The 21,106-nt window shown below is 40.8% G+C and overlaps 1 long non-coding RNA gene across 1 annotated transcript; it reads left to right on the forward strand.

Annotated features, from left to right (window-relative positions):
• Positions 1 to 3,558: 3,558 nt before the first annotated feature.
• On the forward strand, positions 3,559 to 7,676 carry LOC121600879. Its single transcript, XR_006005892.1, has 2 exons — positions 3,559 to 3,869; positions 7,170 to 7,676. It is a non-coding gene; the product is annotated as an uncharacterized LOC121600879 (long non-coding RNA).
• Positions 7,677 to 21,106: the final 13,430 nt, after the last annotated feature.

Here is a 21,106-nt window from a genome sequence, read left to right on the forward strand (position 1 = left end):
CATGAAAGCAATCGTGTATGGTTGTTGAACTCACATTCCCTATACCTGTGGTTTTTCTCAGGTTGAAACAAATAATCTTTAGCTGACTAAGAGTTATTTTTTGGAATCTGAAATGGTTTCGTGGAGTTTCTCTATGCGACAAATAATAAGGCTCATTAACATCATCAATGTTTTGATTTATATCCAAAACACTGTTGACCAAAAACGAGTTAAACTTGTTACAGATGATGGAGTCTTCAGATTCGATCAAACCCGCAAATTTAACAATAGAAATATGTGCTTCATCTGGCCTTAACATGCTTTTTAGCACTTTCCACAATTCTCTGCTATCTCCCTTGTGCTTATTTATCTCACTGCTATAGTAATTTTTGCGTGAGTTTTTAAGATTTCTAATGTATAAATTTCTGAGTGCAGTATACTCAGTCCAATCATAATCTGTGTTAGTTCTAATAAATTGTTTGTACGCTTTGTCTCTTTTCCGTTTAATACGTGCAAGATCCAAAGTATACCACCTACTAGTTTCTCTTGAAACAATTGTCTTTTCTTCCACCAAGGTGTTCATTGCATTTTTCAACGTGTTCCATAACAAGTCAGCTGCTTCATCCAAGTTGGATCCGACATACTGTAAACCTTGTGACACATTGTAGCAAAGAGCAAGTTTCGAGTACGCTCATCGTTTATGGTCAAAACAACGATATTTTCAATAGCGAATCAGTAGTGACTTTGATTGAGTCAATACTACTGTAAATCTGATCAATCAATGTCCTGCTCTGCCTAGCAATTCGTGTGAATTCGTTGACTTTTTGGATCATATTTACTGAATCCATTAAGCTTTTCAGCTTCGCAGATTTTTCAACATTCACCCAGTCAATATTGAAAACACCGACGACAATGTTCATTTTGCTAAAATCCAAAAACCTTTCTAACCACTATTCCAGAATGTCTACGAACCTTGAATCACTTGCACTTGGTGAGTGATACAATATGCTATAATTTCCTGCCCTCATATTGCCGTCAATTGCCTTCTAATGACTCGTTTAAAATCACTTTAAGGACAATATCACTTCTGGCATAAGCTGCAACACCTCCTGTGTGACGTGAATGTGATAAACACGACACTACCCTATAACCTATTATATAATATTGCTCAAATGCTTCCTCCTCGGTCACGTGAGTTTCCGAGATCAAGACCAACAAAGGTTGAACTTTTTCTACTGTCTCACGAAACATAGCATAGTTAGATGAAAGACCGGCAACATTGAAATATAAAATCTCTCTGAACCGGCCTAATTCCACCCCTCCCTGCTATTGAGAAAGTTGCATTCGTCTCTCTACCTGTTTTTTAAACGGCGCGCAATCATAGCTATTGGCCGCATGTTGTACCTGTAGTTTCTGGTTCCTAGATGTGTTAGCCAAAACACAATTCACACACTTTAGGATGGACGAGGTGCAATCCGACGTTCAGTGCTCGCCACTGCAGTTTGAGCAAGCTTCCTTATTTTGGCATTCAGTGCTCTTATGGTTAAACTGACCACATTTAAAACAACGCATAACATGTATGCTCCTAGAAATTTTACAACTATCAAATCCAATATTGATTTTATCGATTTTTTCCAAACATTTGTCAGTCTCATTGTCGATTTCCAATACCGCGTTGTGTTTCTGGTACTTTTAGATCTTACTCTCAAACATTCCAATTACTTTTACCTGTTTCCAGGGAATTAACTCATTTTGAGATTTCAAAAGATCTACTAAGTCGGACTCAGAATATTTTTCACTCATTCCAATAATTTTTACTCGTGCCATTGGCAAGGAAGTCAAATACCCGTCTTCTAAAATGCCTTCTACTTCATTTCTAATATTATCTAAATTCGCAGAACATTGAACATAAACTTGACTGTCCCTGCCATTACGGAATTCCAATATTTACTGTCGTCTCGGATCCATTTTCACGCGTATATCAGCTCTTGTCGTATCACAAGACTGAACCACCTTAGGAACAATAACCAGTGTTTTATTCTTATTTTTGTTTTTATTTTTTTCCATGGACTCCTTCATATCGTCATTTTTCCTAATTTTGGGAGTAACTTTATTGTTTCCCTCGTCAAATCTATTAATAATAGTTTGAACATTACTGTCCCCACTCTTTGTCCTCTTCCTTTTTAGTGACCGTCGCCCATGATTCTAAATTTACTTCTTGCACTGTTTCGCTGGTTTTCATAGTGTCAGAAGTTGCACGCAAGGCCACCTTATACATTTTTGAGGCTTCTATAGCACTTAACGTTTCACGCAATGTTGTCTCCAACTTACGCTCCACTTGCGCGCAAAGCTCAGTTTTGAGAATCTCGATTTCTCTCTCTAAAGTGTTATGTTCTTTCAAATATATTAAATAAACACGATGTGTTTGGTTGGAGCTTGGACGCTAAAATCCTTTTATTCGAAATGGACAGCATGTCAAGACGAATCGCTATCGCTTAAACCGTGCACAATGGTTTCAGATCATGGCAATATTGGTCATAATGCCATAACAAAAGCGTTAGCTATCCACACACTCACATTGACCTCTAAATCCCTCAATGTTTGTGCAAGCAAATCATTCGATTTAGCTGCATCAATCTCCATATCAACCAAGCCCGCTTTTTGATCCAAACAGATGTCACAAATATATACAACATTGTGGTTCTCACTTAAAAGTTTAACCGCGGGCTTATTGAGTGTGGGTGTAATACACCGACGGGGAAAACTAAACCCACAACTCCCGGCACAAACGATCGGGTCATCGCCGTTTACGATCACGGCGGAGCATTTTAAACACTCCATGCCGTAAAACAAATCACGGGTGAAACTATTATCAACTATTTATACTTACATTGATATCTACGCAGGCGTCTTAACCTTCATTTCTATAACCACCTACCCGGGTATGTTTAGCTTATTCTTTTTATGATAACTTTTTATTGGATTATCGAATCGATCCAAAAAAATTAGAATGCCTAGAGAAACATGTTTTAAAAAAGTGGTAAAAAATTCAGAATTTTTTATTTTTTTAAATGTGCTTTGAAAAATAAAATCAACTTTTACCCCTTACTTCTATAACCACCTACCCGGGTAGGTAATAAATACAATAAAGGATTTTGGTTTCGATTAGTCGCTAATTTAGTAATGATAGGTATAGCAATGCATGTAGTTATATTTATAAAATCTATTCCAAAAGTTTTCTAGCCTTTAATATTCTTCTAAAGCCACATAGATTGAAATGATTGCCCCGACAGTCGGGAAAACATGGCAGTGTATTAGTGTCAGTTCATCCAATTGCTATGCAATCAATTTATGTAACTAAAAGCCATACTTCATAAATTTATAACATAAAAAGAAGTATTGTTATTGTAGCTGCATAGAATAAGTAAAATACGACATTTTTTTAACAATAAAAATACGAATTCCCTTCTAAAATGTATTACCTACCCGGGTAGGTGGTCATAAAGATGAGGGTGTATTTTTGGTCATAGAAACGAAGGTTAAAGCAAAAAAAACACACACACTCTTCGGTGTCACACACACAACACAAGCTACGGTACTAAGTTGGTCGGACACAAACACAAACATATATCTACAGCGGGAAGGATCGATCGTTGTCTCAACGTACAACGCTGTTGACCGCACAATCCACCCGTAATTTGGCACAATAAATAACGTACACAATATCAACAGTGACACCGAAAGAGTTTACAAACATTTAACAGCACTTGTGATTTTTTTTGAGCGCCCAGCTCTTTATTTCACACGTTTTACAGGAAAACACAAAGAGCTAAACAGTAACACAACTACACTTGTCACCAGTCACCTGCACAGATGGTTATAATAAACTGGTAAGGACAATAAAACGAATTTGTAATTATCGCAATAAATTATATCCTAACAAAACAATACAAATCTACAGAAGTTTTATTAGAAGCAACTTAGAAATAGGAACAGCATCAATAAGAAATGCAAACAAAGAACTATTGAAACAGTTAGATACAATACAAAATCAATCTCTAATAATACTTACAAGATGTACCAAAACAACTCCTATACCCTCACTAATGGCCATAGCGGCAGAAATTCCTTTAGGCATAAGAGCAAAATACCTCGCGAGCAATGAGCAAGCAAAAGAGATTGCACATTCAAAAATTCACAGAAATCTACTATGTGACACAAAACAAAATCACAACACAAGAAACAACAATAACAAGTACAAAACATATTACGAAAAAATATATGACGAAAACAAAAACATCATAAACAAAATGGATAAGATAGTAATAAATGATAACACTAAAAGCGTATCGATAACTTCCAAAGCTCTGGATAATATAACGAAAAATCAACGTACAAACAAACAAATCCTCAAAAGACATTACCAACAAGAAATAGAGTTTTTTTTAGAAAAACAAACACCATTATTTTCACGGATGGAAGCAGAATAGATGACGGTTGTGGTATAGGTATATACATCAAACCACACAACAACAAAAATATGTACTGGTGTCACAAATATAAATTAAAAAACAACACACCCATTACATCAGTAGGACTGACTGCAATAGATAAGGCAATACAAATAGCAGTAGAAAACAACATACTAAACCCTATGATATATACGGATAGTAAAGCGGCTTACAGCATCATCAAAAGGGAACAATACAACAACAACATAGAGGAAAGTACATACCATATTATTAAAAACAGTTTAAAAATAAATGCACAAATCAGATGGTTACCGGGACACATCGATATCGAAGGTAATGAAAAGGCTGATAATTTATCAAAAAAGGGAGTGACGGTAGACAACATTCTGGAAAACAAATTAAGAAAAAGTGATATTAAACTTATGCTTCAACAAAGAATGATATTTGAAACGCAGGAATAGTACACAATGGAAATCCAACATAAAGGGAAAAAATTCGCAGAACACCAGAAAGAGTTTAAAAGAGATAACTGGCATAAAACGATAAATATCAATGCAAACGAAATAAAGACTATGAACCGGATGCTAACAGGACATGACTACTCCAAATACGGGCTAAAAATACTAATAATTGAAGAAAATGACATATGCGATGTTTGCCAAGTACAAGAAACGGGCAAACACCAATTATTTCACTGTATAAAATACAACAATGAAAGACAGAAATACCCCAACATCCGAGAAGATATATTAAGCAAACACTGGAAATATAATGACCTTAAAATAATAAAGGAAATATTTAGATTCATACTAGACACAAAAATCACCATATAAAAAAAATAATGAAAATTAAATTTAAAAAATAGCAAGTTTGAACAGCGCACAAAAACATAGCCACCATGATCATATGAACTCTGAAAGACAAATCATAAACACAACATAGAAATTTCAAAACTATCAGCAAAAAACAACACAAAAACAACGGTATCAACTTTGGATAGGTATATGACTCAGGAAGTCGAAAACCTAAGAGCGGTATGTCTTTGAATGTGCAGTTCGGATTCGAAACTCGACCAGAAAACACGTCAGTGTGGATTGTTTAAAACACGCCGTCTTTGAAATGGCGATCAGTGATTGTGCTACCTTTAGGGTAGAATTTTTCCATATAAAAGAAAACCAAATAGAGGTGAAATCTTGAGGTTCCTTACTGAACAATTGAAATTAAATCCAGAGAAACTGGAGAAGGTTCAAATATTACATACGGCGAGTATAGCCGTAATACAAATGAAAAAAGCTGAAGACGCACGTGAATTTGTGGAAATGTTTGATTCAAAATTAAGCATGACACGCGAGGGAGTGATATACAATATCCCCCTTCAAATGGATAACAACACCAAAGTTGTAAAAAATTTAGTACGGCAAAATACAGGATATCAGAGACCTGTTTTGGGAGAACCCATCGCCTTTCGCAGGCATTAAGGATGGCAATCGAGCAGCCACCATGATAATCGATGCACCCATCCCACCTTTTATCTCCATCAAAGGAGAAAGAGTGAAGATCACACATCCAGAACAGTTAGCCACAAGCGCTGTGGGTGACACAACTGATACGGAAAATACAGAATATACGGAGACCAAAACCAAAAATGTAAGAAAAGTGGAACACAAAAAAAAAATCCTATTAAGGATACAATCCAGAAAAAGATACTCAAATTAGTACCCAACATGATTTGTTTTCCCCATCTAAATGGCATGCACAAAAATCAACCGATTCAAACAAAACATAAAAAAAACTAAAACGAAGTAACAAATACCATGATATAAACACATATATACAGGCTGATGTCTACTGTCATCAGAATTATCATATACCAACAACAAAAAATAGAAACATCCTACTTACCAGACATATGACTCTAGACAGTCGAAGTCTTTTCAGAGAGAGTAAGCCTCTGAATATGCTGTTTCAAACAAATGTTTGAACAACATAGGAGGATACATCCCCTCTCGCAAGTAGAAGAAGAAGAGGAAGAAGAAGTCTTTGAATGTGGCTTTATAAAGTATAGGTTTTATAAAACATAGACTATATTCTGCTCCACAAAAGAAGAAGATTTCTATGTCCTTGCTACCGGTGGCCGGATTTGCTGTCATGATGTAGCCAGCGCGGGACTACGTAATCGCCTTCCTCAATACGATGGCAACCAACAAGCGTATGGTGCGCACCACGCCTACCGAGACGATGGTTGTCATGACGCTGATCACGCTGCAGTGTTTGCGCCTGGTTCGTGCAGGTGTTCTCGAGCAAGCTGAAAATCACCCACCAGTGGTACGTGGAAAACTTTCACAACTATCCGAAGCAAAGGAAAGCACTCGTCCCGTTTGTTCTGTGAGATCGACGGTGAGGGTGCGAATAATATCATTCCGGTTGTTGGGCTTTTTTTTAGGATCGAAAAAATGGTAAGGTTGGTGTGTCCGGCTTTTTTTTAGGTTGCAGGTTCCCGGTTGATGGGATTCAGCTGGTTTTACTGGATCGTCTGTGAATGCTTTGTTCGATATATTCGCTACGCGCACGATCAAACTGTGTAACGATGCCGAGTGTGTCCGGCCATCGCGAATAGAAGCATAGCGGAAGTTAAATTGCATCGTCTATTGTGGTGCGATGCGTTGTATGTTCCGGGTGTGCGATTGAGTTTCATGTTTGTTTCTTTCTTGTTCACAGGCACTTTTTCATCAACAACTGGCATAGCTATCGGCGCACGGTCGGTGGCCCTATAGCGAAGGGAAGGGTGCGTTCCAATCGGCTTGCAGGACACAGATCGGATTGGTTAGGACAGCGATCGGCATAGTACGGCTCACGACCCGCATGTGGCTATTTCATACATGTTCTCTTTTGGTTTATCTAGTTGCCTCTTCAAATGCAAATCTACGAACATGTTTATAAGATTTGGCTCTTTCGGTCGCAACGTTTGCCGAGTCGCTGGGGATATTAAATTGTAAGGAATGAATATGCTGTCCGCAGGAACCAGATGATGAGATCACCAAGGAGTTAATGCGTAGCTTATCAGGAGGAGGCGAGAATGGTTTGCTGTTTTAGCACACCTCCCATGTATCATCCATACCACACCAAATCATTATGGCGCAGCCGTGAACATGTACAACGTCATCCTGCTTGGGTTGGATGGTGACGGTCTCCCGCTCGGTATATCTTGATGGCAGTATAACGCAAGGCAAGTATACATATAGCAATTAGTTTTAGTTTAGCAAGTACATATAGCAAGTAGTTTGCTAAAGAAAGAAAAATAAAGAATGCTAATATCTTTGTCTCTTTTTTAAATTTTCAGATTCAAATGAACAATATCCAAGGTAGACTAAACATACATTGGACCTTGTTTGGAAATGGTCTAGTAAAAGTATTTGTTAGTGGTGCGAGCATATTATTATGTGCACCTATTTTATTTTTCCTATCTTGTAACCGATCGAATCACCCGAACCCAGTAGAATAAAAAATATGATTATATTACATATCCCAAATGTGGGTTACTTACTTACTTATCCGGCGTTACAACCGCTTTGCGGTCTTAGCCTGCCTCAGGAGTGTCCGAAACCGCTCACGGTCTCGCGCCTTCGTCTGCCAGTCCGTTATCCCGGCCTTAATGGCGGACGCCTCCACGCCATCTTGCCACCTCAATTTGGGCCTACCACACCTCCTCTGTCCTTGTGGACGGCCTAAAAAGACTTTACGGGCTGGGTTGTCCGTTTCCATGCGTATAACATGGCCAGCCCACCGGAGCCTGGCGAGCTTTATACGCTGTACGACAGTGAGGTCGCCGTACATCTCGTATAGCTCGTCATTATAGCGGCTCCTCCATTGTCCTTCCACACATACGGGGCCAAGTATCCTTCTGAGCATCTTCCTCTCGAACGCGGCTAAGAGGGTTTCGTCAGATTTGGACAGTGTCCATGTCTCAGAGGCGTATGTGAGTACTGGTACTATATAGGTACTATATAGTCCCAGCTTCGTCCGTCGCGACAGGTTCTTTGAGGTGAACTGCTTTTTCAGGCTGTAGAATGACCGGTTGGCAGCCAGCATCCTTGCGCGCAACTCAGCTTCCATGCTATTGTCGTTGCTGACCTTTGATCCCAGATAGGTGAATTGTGGGACGACTTCAAAAGTGCGCTCACCTATCTGCACGTCACGCCTACGTAGATTCTGATTATTTGTTGGCGGGCCCGCTGATGTTGCCACCATCAGTTTGCTCGCTAATAGAACAGATAATTTGTTAACTGATTCAAATTTCAATGACAGTTTCCTTTTGCTTGTTGCGTTATTTTAACTATAACGGAACCACGGCCGTTAATAATACTCCAAGTGACACGCAAGGCTTACCTCACCGCTTGAATTGACCATTGATCCGCTGAACCAGCGGAGAACATCCGACGATCGCGACCAAAAAGAAATACTGTTCTAAAGATTACGCACCTGCGGCAAGTGCTAGGATCGATTGTCTATAACCAATTTTCGTGTCAGCATTTTGTTCGACCCGAGAACCGCAGCCAACACAACGAGCGTAACAAACAACGGCCTCACATACGCTCTAACACAACGTTTGGTTTTATGATTAGAAAATCTGATGTTAATTATTACTCAAAGTACGTACTTCCTCACGAGTATACGTAAATTATTTTTTATACCCAGATGGTGTTGCTCAACAAACACATAATTATATGTTTCAATAGTCCATGTGTATATAGAGCATAATAAAATCTTACATCTAATTAAACCAAACTAATACTAGTACTAATCCTATGCTAGAGCAAAACAAAAGAAAAAAATAAGGCAATGGTCACATTATAAGGCAAAATTCTATTCCGTTTGGTGAGTGTTTTGCTCAGCAATCTCATTCACCAGATGTTTCATGATGTGTGCGTTGAATGACGTGCGTGAGTTACTGAGTCACTTGCCTGTCACGGGTTAGCATGATACAACATTATTGTTTCGTCTATATGCTTGACTATCGTAGGATGTTGCGCAGTGACTGTGTTTTTTTTTTTTGCAGTTAGATGAAGGAAAACGAATACCTTAGAACATGAAATAGAATGAAAAACAAACAAAATAACGTTTAAAAAAACATAAGAGATAAAGTAAAAAGTAAATGAGCATGTGGTTACTTACCGATAGTGAGTGGTGGCATGTGTACTGAAAAACAATTCGCTATCATTTCGCGTGCAATTCCAACAGGTAGCACGAACTCATGCGGTAGGGGATACGCAAAAGAGAAAATAAATAAATATTTAAGTTTACAAATTTTGTTACCGTCTTGTACTGGTGATGTGAAATAATTTACCTCAGGGGCAACCCCGCGATAAGAGACGTTTCCTTTCTTATCGTGAACACTTATCGAAAGGTTGGCGTTGTAGGGCCCTTTTCACGCTGCCACTTAAATCCGGATCGACGTGTAGTTCGGCGAGCTCGTGCGGCAGTAGGCATGCAAATAGGAAGAAAAATAAAAATCAAAAATATTAATAAACTGCCTACATTGTCTCGTGCAAACCGATCGCTATGATATATCAATACTTACCGCAGGGGAAAACCCCTCGACTAGTGACGTGTGCTACCGCTTCGGGAAATCGGTCGGATGGTATAGATCTTCTACACCAGGTCGGCAAGCTCGTGCGGCAGGAGGCATGCAAATAAAAAGTGTTAGGAAAGGAAGGACATTATGTTATCATCTCGTGCAAGCCGATCGCTATGATCTAGAATTACTTACCGCAGGGGAAAACCCCCGATAAAAAATCGATGTTTTCAACTGCGCTGCCTAAAAAACAAAATTTTGTTTTGCAACAAAGGGATTTGTTGTAAAAATACATTTCTTTTTTTACAAGGAGGGGAAATGTAGAATTCACCTTAGCAAGATGCCATTAAAACCTCCTCCTTGGGTCCGTTTTGCAGCTAAGCTTCTCTGGACCAAATGAGAATCAGCTTTGAGTGTACCTGCTTAAAAAAAGAAAACTAATTATTTAAAAAAAATCATTTTGGTTCCCCAAGGCATCTATCAAGGCGACCAACACATCATCATTGCTTTTCCGGAAGATATTCTACGACTCTTCCTGTAACAATTTTCTTATCCGTAGTTATTCTTCTTGGAGGATCGGTAATACACATATTTTTGATATACAGCGTCGATACTCTCCTTCTTTCGTCCGAACATCTACTACACGTATATTGCCATCATTGCCTTCAAAGATTCGTGTGCCTCGTCCCACAGCCCATTTCAACGGTGGCAAATTGTCTTCTTTAATCAGTTCTATCGTTCCAATACTAATATTATTCCTTTGTCTTGTCCATTTAGTTCGGGGATGGAGTCCGGATAGGTAATCGGTCTTCCACTGTTTCCAGATACGACGGACAAACCCTTGAATTTTCTGGAAACGATCCAAACGATTGACTTCGATGCCTTCGTAAGATAGTTCTGTCGTAGACACCAAACTGCGATGGATTAAGAAGTGCCCCGGAGTTAAAACCTCCAAATCCTCCGGTTCTGTGGATAGTTGTGTTAGTGGTCGTGAATTCAAACATGCCTCGATTTTAATCAACAACGTCGCAAGGTCTTCCTTCAGATGGTAGCATGGTAGCAAATGGTAGCATCAATTGTGCACTTTAGATGCCTTTTCAAACTCTTTATGGCCGCTTCCCATAATCCTCCAAAGTTTGGCGAGCGTGGTGGAATGAATTTGAATTCAATTCCTTCAGAAACGCATTGCGTAGTTATTGTTTCTTGTGCTTGTTGCGTTTTGAACAGATCGTATAGTTCTCGAGTTCAGTACTCGAGCTGCTCCACGAAAGTTTTTGGCGTTATCGCATTCTATTACTGCTGGCTTACCTCATCAAGCCACAAAACGTTTGAGCGCTGAAATAAATGCTTGTGTGGACAAATCAGCTACCAGTTCCACATGAACTGCCTTAGTCACCAGACATACGAAGACTACCACAAAACATTTCATCGGTGTTGCTTGTCGTGGTGCTAGTCGATACCACAACGGTACACATAGATCTACTCCGGTATTTAAAAAGGGAAAGCCAGGAGTTACTCTTTCTAGAGGCAGGTCACCCATTAATTGCTCCATACAAGTAGGTTTGCTGCGAAAGCATTTTACACAGTTATGTAAAACCCTTCGAGCAAGGTTGTGCGCAAGCAGTGGCCAGAATCTTTCTCGAACTATTGATATTAGTAGTTGCGGAGCCGGATGCTTAAACTGGTGATGGTACGATTGCATAATCAACGTGGTTAATGCGCGATTATAATCGAAGATGATTGGATGTTTTCCAGTATTCGAAACGGGTGCATTTAGAAGCCTTCCGCCCACGCATATAATATCGTCTACTAATATAAGGGGTAGCGCTTTTAGCTTGGACGCTCCCTTAACTTGACCTTTCTTCACGTTCTTGATCTCTTCTGCAAAGGTTTCCGCTTGTGCCATCCGCACGAGTACATTACAGGCTTGCCTCAACTCTAAGAGCTGTAGGACTCGTCGTTGGAGTCGGTTTACTCTCTTGCTGTTACGACAGAACCGTAAAATGTACGCCACTAATCGCAATAAGGCTGTGTATGATGACCGAAGAGCGAACAAAGGATTAGTAGCTTTGGATGTAACTGTCATTGCTATAGCGCGTTCTTCTAGTTGTTCTGGTGTGAAGCTTACATCAGGGGTAGTGATACTTGATGCCCATTCGTAGCTATGCCTCAGCCATTTGGGTTCGTGCCACCAAGGTTCGCTGTGCAACAATTCACTGGGGGACATGCCTCTGGATATAATATCTGCCGGATTGTCTTCACCAGATACATGGAACCATTGTGTCCGATCCGTGATATGCTGGATCACTGAAACCCTGTTCGCTACAAATGGTTTCCATCGAGATGGATTGGCAGCTATCCAGTACAACACAATTGTAGAGTCCACCCAAAATACTCCCTTCGTTTCTTGCTTCAAGGTTGTGTTGGGTTCTCTATATTTCCAAGTCACTCCACCTTAGTTACTCGCCGGTATTCAAGTGGCGTCCCCTTAATTTCCCCCGTCCTTGGCGTTCAATCTAGTTACTTTTTGACAACCACCGACCAAGGTTTATCTCATTGTCACGGTGGGCGTCCAATACGCTCGAAGACGCGGCACACCAACCAAACTCTACCGATGTGAAACCTAGCGAACTCTACAGGTTGCTTTAACCTTCGGCCACAGATGGCATAGCAATAAGGCACCTGGAAGCTCTAGTCTTGGAAGGGTTACTCTTTTTTGCCTTTTGCCATTTTCTATTGGTGCTACTCTTGATTTGGCACATAGCAGCTGTACTGTGATAGTACCATTCGCCGAAATCGTTCGCATATACAAGCAGGCACCATAGGCCCTTTCTGATGCATCGCTAAAATCGTGAATCTCAATGCTGTTTGCTGCATCTCCTATCACCCTTCGTGGGACCGCGATTCTTTCAACGTCTTCTATGCCTTGTTTAAACTTTTTTCCAATTTACGCGTATTTCTTCCTCTAATGGTTCATCCCAGCCGACCTTTTTTTTCCACAGGACTTGTAAGAAGCATTTTGCCATTACGATAACTGGCCCGATCAACCCCAAAGGATCATACAAGCTGCGTCTGCCACAACCGTCCGTTTAGTTATGTTATCCTCCTTATGCCATTTTGGGATGCTGAATGTAAGCACATCTTGTGCTGGATTCCATTTCAGACCCTAAGTTTTTATCGACTTATGTGGATCAATCAGCAGCTCCGAGCCAATTTCTCGAAGATCGGGTGGAAGGGAATTCCGTATCTCTACGGAATTTGATGCCCATTTCCTCAAATGAAATCCCGCAGAATGCAATAATTCTGACAGCTCATTGCAAACTAGCCTCCCTTGTTCTACCGTGTCAACTTCGCTAATCATATCATCCATATAGAAATCTGACTTCAAAATCTTTGAAGCTATCGGGTATGATAAATTTGACTCGTTCGCCAGTGCTTGAAGACATTTTGTCGCCAGGTACGGAGCTGACAATGTCCCGTACGTTACAGTCTTAAGCTGAAACTCTCGAATTCCGTCACCATTTTCATCTCCCCACAGGATACGTTGAAGTGGACGGTCTGCCTCTCTTATCCATATCTGCCTATACATCTTCTCGATGTCTGCGGTCAATGCGTATCTCGGGGTGCGAAAACGCAGTACGATACTAATCAAATAATCTTGAATCACAGGGCCAACTAACAAAGCATCGTTTAGTGAAACTCCAGACTCAGTTGTGTTGTAGATGGGACGGAACCGTAATTAAGTAAATTGTGCAACGGAACTGTTTTATCTCTATCTAGATATATTTGTAGTCCTGTAGTGCTTGTAGTTCGGCTTCTCTTCTTCAAGTGTCGTAGTCCGGTAGCGGAAGCGATCGCTGTGTATATAGAATCTAGCTATTCATACCACGGTGTGTATAGAAGATAGTTGTTCATACCACGGTGTGTATGGGGAATAGCGTATGACAGCTCCAGTGCTGCCAGAAGTGTAGCTCAGATATAACAGCTCTTCCGCGCAAAATAGAATTCGTTGTTATAGGTTGAGCCTTTGCGGAGGCTTGATGGTCCGCAGAGAACGACACAACCTTTGGTCCACCGGAAAGTCCGCTGACCCAGTGGGTTGATCAATTGCAGCTGTTTCGTTAGAAATCGGTAGTTGGATACCCGTTTCAGGATTAGGAGTAGTCGGGATAGCAGGGAGGGACATGTCAGTGGATGTATAAGCGTTATCGTAGTTGTATGTATTTGTAAGAATGTCTGGAGTGACTGCGATAGTGTTATCGTAGAAATTTTCACCACCAATCTCTTCACGGCGTAAAGAAATTTCTTCCTTAGTGGATTCCGATAGCCCTGCACCGACACTACGTAGTTGATCGATATGCCTTTTCCAGGTCCGCCCGCCATTGAGTTTCACTAAATAGTGGAGTTTACCTAGACGTTCCTTAATTGTCCCAAACTCCCACTTATTTCCGTGAACGTATTCTCGAGCTGCAACTTTTGATCCAGTAGTCAATGCACGTATTTTAGACTGAACTTCATTTGAGTTTGGATCGTTTGATGGTATCATGAGATCCAGCCTTGAACGGATCTGACGACCGAACACTAATTTTGAAGGTGAAAATCCGGTGACTGGGTGAATCATTTTACGGTATGAGAGCAGTATATTGCAAATTTCACTCTAAACTTCCCCCCGATTACATTGTAGCGACTTTAGTTTAGATTTCATTGTTTGTATAAATATTTCAGCCTGTCCATTTGTGGCTGGGTGGTACGGAGCACTAAGCTTATGAGTAATTCCGTTTAATTTAAGAAATCTTGAAAATTCAGTAGAGGTAAATTAGGGACCGTTGTCACTCACAAAAACAGAAGGTAATCCATAAGTACTGAAAAACTCCCGGCACAAACGAATTGTCGTTTCCGTAGTCATGTTTTTTACAACGTAGACCATAGGCCACTTCGAGTATGTGTCAATCAATATGAGGTAGTAAAGTCCCATGAATGGACCAGCATAGTCCGCATGAACACGCTGAAACGGTTCCGTAGGTGTTTCCCAACAATGAAAAGTGACTTTGGGAGGATTAACCTTTGCAGCCTGACAGGAAGCACAATCGTTGACCAGGTTTTCGATGTCTCTGTCTATGCTTTCCCACCAACAATAACTCCGAGCAAGTGATTTGATTTGTGTTATACCGAAATGTGTTGAATGGAGTTCTTCAAGCACCTTTCTTCGCAATACAGGTGGTGTGTTTACTCGGCTACCACGCATCAAGCAATCTTTATGTAAGTTGAATTCTTCCTGATTCACACCAAATCTATGTTTCCCTTCAACTGAGTTTCCAGTTCTCAGGGCACATAGCAATTCACGAACATTCACATCCGCTAGGGTAGCTGCACTCAATTCATCTACAGTCAGTGGGAGTGTTTGTATTGCATTTACCTCGACTACCTCCGGTTCTTCAATTTCCGATTCAGGGTCAATAGTTCAAACCGGTAGGCGAGACATAGCATCGGCATTGAAAAGTTCCGAAGAACGGCGATGTCTAATCTTATAATCGAACGCCTGTAGGAATGCCGCGTAACGCTGCATGCGCATTGCGGACATAGTAGGAAGTCCTTTAGATTCCAAAAAGATCTGGCTGATAGGTTTATTATCTGTTACCAGAATAAATTTGCGACCGTAAAGGTATTGATGAAACTTGCGAATACCAAAAATGATCGAGTAGGCTTCCTTATCGATCAGAGAATATTTTGTTCGAGTAAGGGTCTGAGATTCGTACTGTAATGGCCGTTCAGTTCCATCAGGATGCTGATGACTAAGAACTGCCCCAACCCCGTATGGGGACGCGTCAGTAGCTAAAACTACCGGAAGTGACGGGTCATAATGTACTAAAAACCTATCGGATTGCATCTCCCATTTTACCAATGCAAACGATTTATCACAATCAGCACTCCACACAAATGGAACGTCATCTTTAAGTAAGTTATTCAGTGGGTACAAAATAGTACTGAAGTTAGGGAAAAATCTACCATAGTAGTTAATGAGTCCAACAAAAGACCGTACTTGCTCCTTATTTTTAGGAATAGGGTAAACGTACCTATAGTGGTGCTAGTACCAATAGTGGTGGTATTTCACTAAAATGCGTCTCATACGATAAATTAACAGTAGTTAAGTTATCTACGATAGTGTGAAATGTTCTCTAGCCTTTTACAAAGTTTTTAAAAATGAAATGGGGTCATTCCGTTTCTTAGTGACCGAAAAATCCATTATTTTATAAAAGGTATCAACATTTTTCCAAAATCCTTAGGATTTCAAAACGATACTCATATTTTTGTTAACGTTCCAAATGACCACATAACAACGCAGTTATTAGTTTTTTAACATAATTGTTATCAAATGATATTGTTTTATTCTAATTCATTGGCTTTTGACCATATTTACGTATTTTTAATTGTTTTTTACGATAGTGCCATTATAGGTACACCAAACAGACATGTTCCTATAGTGGTCCTAGTTCTAAAATCAATAAAAACAGGTAATTTTAGGTTTTTTTCGACAACATTTTTGATATGTCGTACTGTTTTCATTACAATAAGCAATAAAAATGAGTTTTCTGTAAGTAATTTACCAAACAAAGGCTAAAATTCGCTTATTTGGCTGAGTGAAAAATCGACTTCAAATCAAGCAATCTCTTCTAGGTTTGAGTTGACGACAGGTGTTATTCAGTACTTTAGTTAATATTGTCATCAACCAAATTCATACATTTTTTACGATCAAATCACGAAAGATATCATTATTATCGCAGTAATCCTTGCTATTCACACGAAAACAGCTTCAAAACTAAGTTATATTGATATTATACACTGTTTTTAAGGCATCTTTGTTTACCACCACTATAGGAACACAATACGACGACTATAGGAACCATACCACCATTATAGGTACAACGAAGCAGTCACAAAAATATGTATTTTTTTTCGTAAAATTTATGTGTTTCATGGTTAAAATGGTTGTGATTGCGAAGATAAAGAAGAAGAAGAACTTATCATAGCAGTCCACACTCGGGGAAGGTTTTTGTTTTGACTTTGGTGCTGCCGGGTCTACCGCTGTGGCGCGACAAATGCACGGAATTCACTCGACTAAAACATGAACCTACCGATCCGAGCCCATTCCAAGGCAATGCCGGTCAATCCGCGTCATGATAACTTCTCCAAACCAACAAGCCGCCAGATTCTGGAAGGGCAGGTGCAGCACCATATGCGCGAAAGAATTTTGCTACATATCACACGCACGTTTGCTTCGATCGTGTGCCTTTTTAACACCCCCAACAGCAGAACCGATCGCAAAGATCGTGGTGCCAATCCGATAGTTGTGTTGTCTCTCAGGTAGCGAAATCGAAAATGCATGGACTTTGTAGCCGCAGCGGATGAAAATGTACGCATCAGAATCAAATAGTTTTGGGGTTTCCACACGCACGCACACACACACAAAAACACAAATGCACACATGCACGTACGCGTGTACGCGGGCAGGCACCCGCGAAAGCGCAAACGCAAGCACGCACCCACGAAAGCGCGAACGCAAGCACGCACTCCCCCCCTTCCCCCCACCAGACCACCCCCCCCTCCCCGCATGATCGATTACGGCTACCCTATCGGTAGAACGGCTGGTTCAGCTTTCTTGTATCGCATCCTCATCCAAAGCGCCGGGCGGGGTGGGGGATCGCGGCATGATAGAGTGAACGGTCACTTTCCCCGCGCTGTGTGCGTGTGTGTGTGTGTCGAGACCCAAAAACTGGAGACAGATTTCGGCAAATAAAAAAAAAAATTATTACCACTATACACTGTGCTACATGATGCATAGAAGGTCGTTGAAGCATCAAACATGCTCAAATAAAAAAATATTAGATTAGTGTTAGACGTTCTCCTACGCTTGTTTTAAATAGGCTTCTTCACCCTCAATTGGCAGGGGCATCGAATGGTCTCATCAGCAGCGGCACGAAATAAAATAATCCATCAATACACCGATAACACTTTAAATCCCAATCCAGCTTCTCCTACAGCGTCTCAAGGTCACACACAAATTAATAAATGCTAACACCCACCAATAACAATACATAACCGCAATGCACATATAAGTATCAACGCATACACCACAACACCCAATCAGCTGGCGGCGGAAGGCACGGGCTGAAGCTCAAGTAAGGCAAGCCAGGGTGAAGGAGGGAGAGGAGAGGAAGAAGCGGACGAAAAAATGGGCGCCATTATTTTTTTAAATTTTTTGACCGTTTTTTTTTTTTGCTCCGCCGCCGCCCGAACTGCCCGAACTGCCCGAACTGCGCGAGCCAGCGCTGGAATCGCTGAAGTCCAGCGCGTCAGACGAGCCAAAATCTGCGCTGGCCAGCGCAGATTTTGGTGCATTTTCTGCGCTGGAAACTGCTCGAATTTGCGCAGCGGGTAGGCTGAAATTTCAGCCTGTCAGCTGTTTGCATTGTATAGCTGTTTTCGAGCAGCTATCTATGGGAGTATAATATACAGGTGGGATTATCCCAAGGTGTATGAATTTAGAAGGCTGATTTTTATCGCTTCTGATTCTGAATGAAGATTTTAAAAGTGTTTTGAGTATTCGTCAAGCCTCCAGAAAGCTCGTTTTAGCAAAAGTTTTCACTCGTTCTGTCAAAAAGTGATGTTCAAAATTGATTATAAAAAAATGCTATGAGACTACCTGGACTACATACACTTTGATTCTAGATTCCACCACGTGATCTCTTTAATACACCTTGGGATAAATGTAAACAACACCGTGTTTTCGAGCAGGTACTCGAATCTAATTGTTGCTTGGAGGCTAAAATAATCTAGACTGAAAATTGCAGGCTAGTTTTTTGTGTGGTTTTGTATGGAGTGTTTACATGATTTCAGCCTCCAACTGTCAAACTCCATACAAAAGCTGAAAAAGCTCTTTTCACATCTTTCGGCAAAGCTACTATGAATTTTCCATCGATTCCCCGTTTTGTAGTGCTTTCAAATATCGCGTCGCATTTCGATTCTACAGGCAAAAACATATTCCCTGACTGGCACGCTTCTATCTCCCAAAACTGCTTTAGCCTCTCATCTAATGATTCATCGATGCACGCTACGTTAACCAGACTTCTTTGATTTAAACTTGCAGTGACAAATTATTTTCTCCCGATCGTAGCCTAACTAATCCGTTCAACAATATTTCATAATTTCACCTCCCTTCCGAGAAGCATATCGATTGCGCCAATTTCTGCACAGGTTGGGTCAGCTAGCTTAACGTTCGGTTTTAGTTCCCATTGTTGCTGATCAACCTTAACTGACGGAAGGTTCCACATGATCTCAGGTAGCACGTGCAATCTTAAAAGAAAGCAAAAATTAGTACATTGCGAATTAATCACCACATTTACCGAATAAGTTGATGGTTGGCTGCCTCTGCCCACTGCTCCAATTGCGAGATGATCTCGTAGCCTTTGTGCTCGTAAACCTTGCACTAAACGTTCGGTGATGAAATTCACTTGCGCTCCTCCATCCAGTAATGCGCGTGCGATCATTTTGTTGCCATACGATGCGACGACAGTTAGCAGAACAGTTGGCAACAATATAGATGTTGTAGGCACCGGTTGGTTCGCGGTCGGGGTCAGCATCACCGTGTAGCTATCTACTATACACAACTTATTATAATACACACTATCAGCTATAGACACATTGTAACACACTTTGGAAAGCCAAACCACACCATTGTAACACATTCATTATAACACATTCAGTGAACCAGATCATACCATAGCACCGCAACCGGAAGAATTCAGGCCGTCCATTCAAACAAATAACAGATGTGACACACTTATCAAAAACAACCGAAACGCACAACATAAGCAGGAACAGTATGTAACCCAAAGCAGGAACAGTATATGCATTAAACCCAAAACACGAACTTATTGACAAGAACCATCGCTCTTGTCAACAAAAGACAAACGTAACCAGCTGAGTGAAAACAATAACTTTCCAACATAAAACCCGGAACCAAATGTGCGAAACCCTTAACTCATTTGAGTATAAATAAAACCAATTCCAACCGTGGCAAGCCAGATTCGTTCGGACTGCCAAGATAGGACATTACGCTCCCCAAAACCTTCGCCTTCCAACTTATTTCAAGAGTTTAGTTATGTCCCCCTTCCCAAGGTAAGGCTTCTAAACTCCGACGTTTCCAGTAAGGGAAACCCCTTTTGGGTTTCTATGATCGCCTGGACGATCATGTGTTGAAAAGTCCGCTTCGAACAAAGTATGATTCTACATCGATACATGTCAGCGAAACACTGACCTACCGCGACGGTACTCGAGGTACAGTTGTACGATCATCGCATTACATGGCGACCAGCTATCTTCCGAACACATTACAACCGTATTGTTCGGTTCAATGAAAGATGTCGCTCTCGTTAATATTGTCACCGTACTCTCAGGAACACTCGCGACAACCGTAGACGATGGTTCAATCGGCGTCCGATGTAACATAGTGTGATGCTTCAGCTTACACACACGACACGTGCTGGAGGTTCATTCTCGTACGCGATGGTCTGGCGCCAAGCAATTTATGCAAAATCCTTTCTCTTTCACTTTGTCGTACCGTTGATTTACAGGCAGGTTTCGAAAGGTGTCACACTTAAAGGCGGAATGGTTCTCTCGGTTGCAGAATGTACATTTCTTTTCTATAACGTTTACGGTTGCACACGCTTGCTTCCATTTTTGTCGACCGTGGTTAGTGTGTGCGTGAGGGGCAGTTTCCTTTGCATTGGGTAAAGCTTGTAGAACCATAGCGTGCTGCCGTAGAAAATTCACCAATTCCTCATAATCTGCTACTTCACTACTTTGATGATGAGTTTTCCATTCCTTTCGAGTGTTAGAATTCAATTTGTCGCATAACATGTGAGCCAAAAGCACATTCCAACCATTCGCACAGACACTAACCTTCTCCACCATTTTGATCGTTCGCTCGAAACCGTCTAGCAAAATGGTGAGAGACTCGTAACTTTCACGTTTTGCGGGAGAAATGCTGACAAGATCATCCAGATAGCGCCGCACTAACACTTTT

Source organism: Anopheles merus, unplaced genomic scaffold, assembly GCF_017562075.2.
Source record: "Anopheles merus strain MAF unplaced genomic scaffold, AmerM5.1 LNR4000009, whole genome shotgun sequence".
Taxonomy (NCBI): domain Eukaryota; kingdom Metazoa; phylum Arthropoda; class Insecta; order Diptera; family Culicidae; genus Anopheles; species Anopheles merus.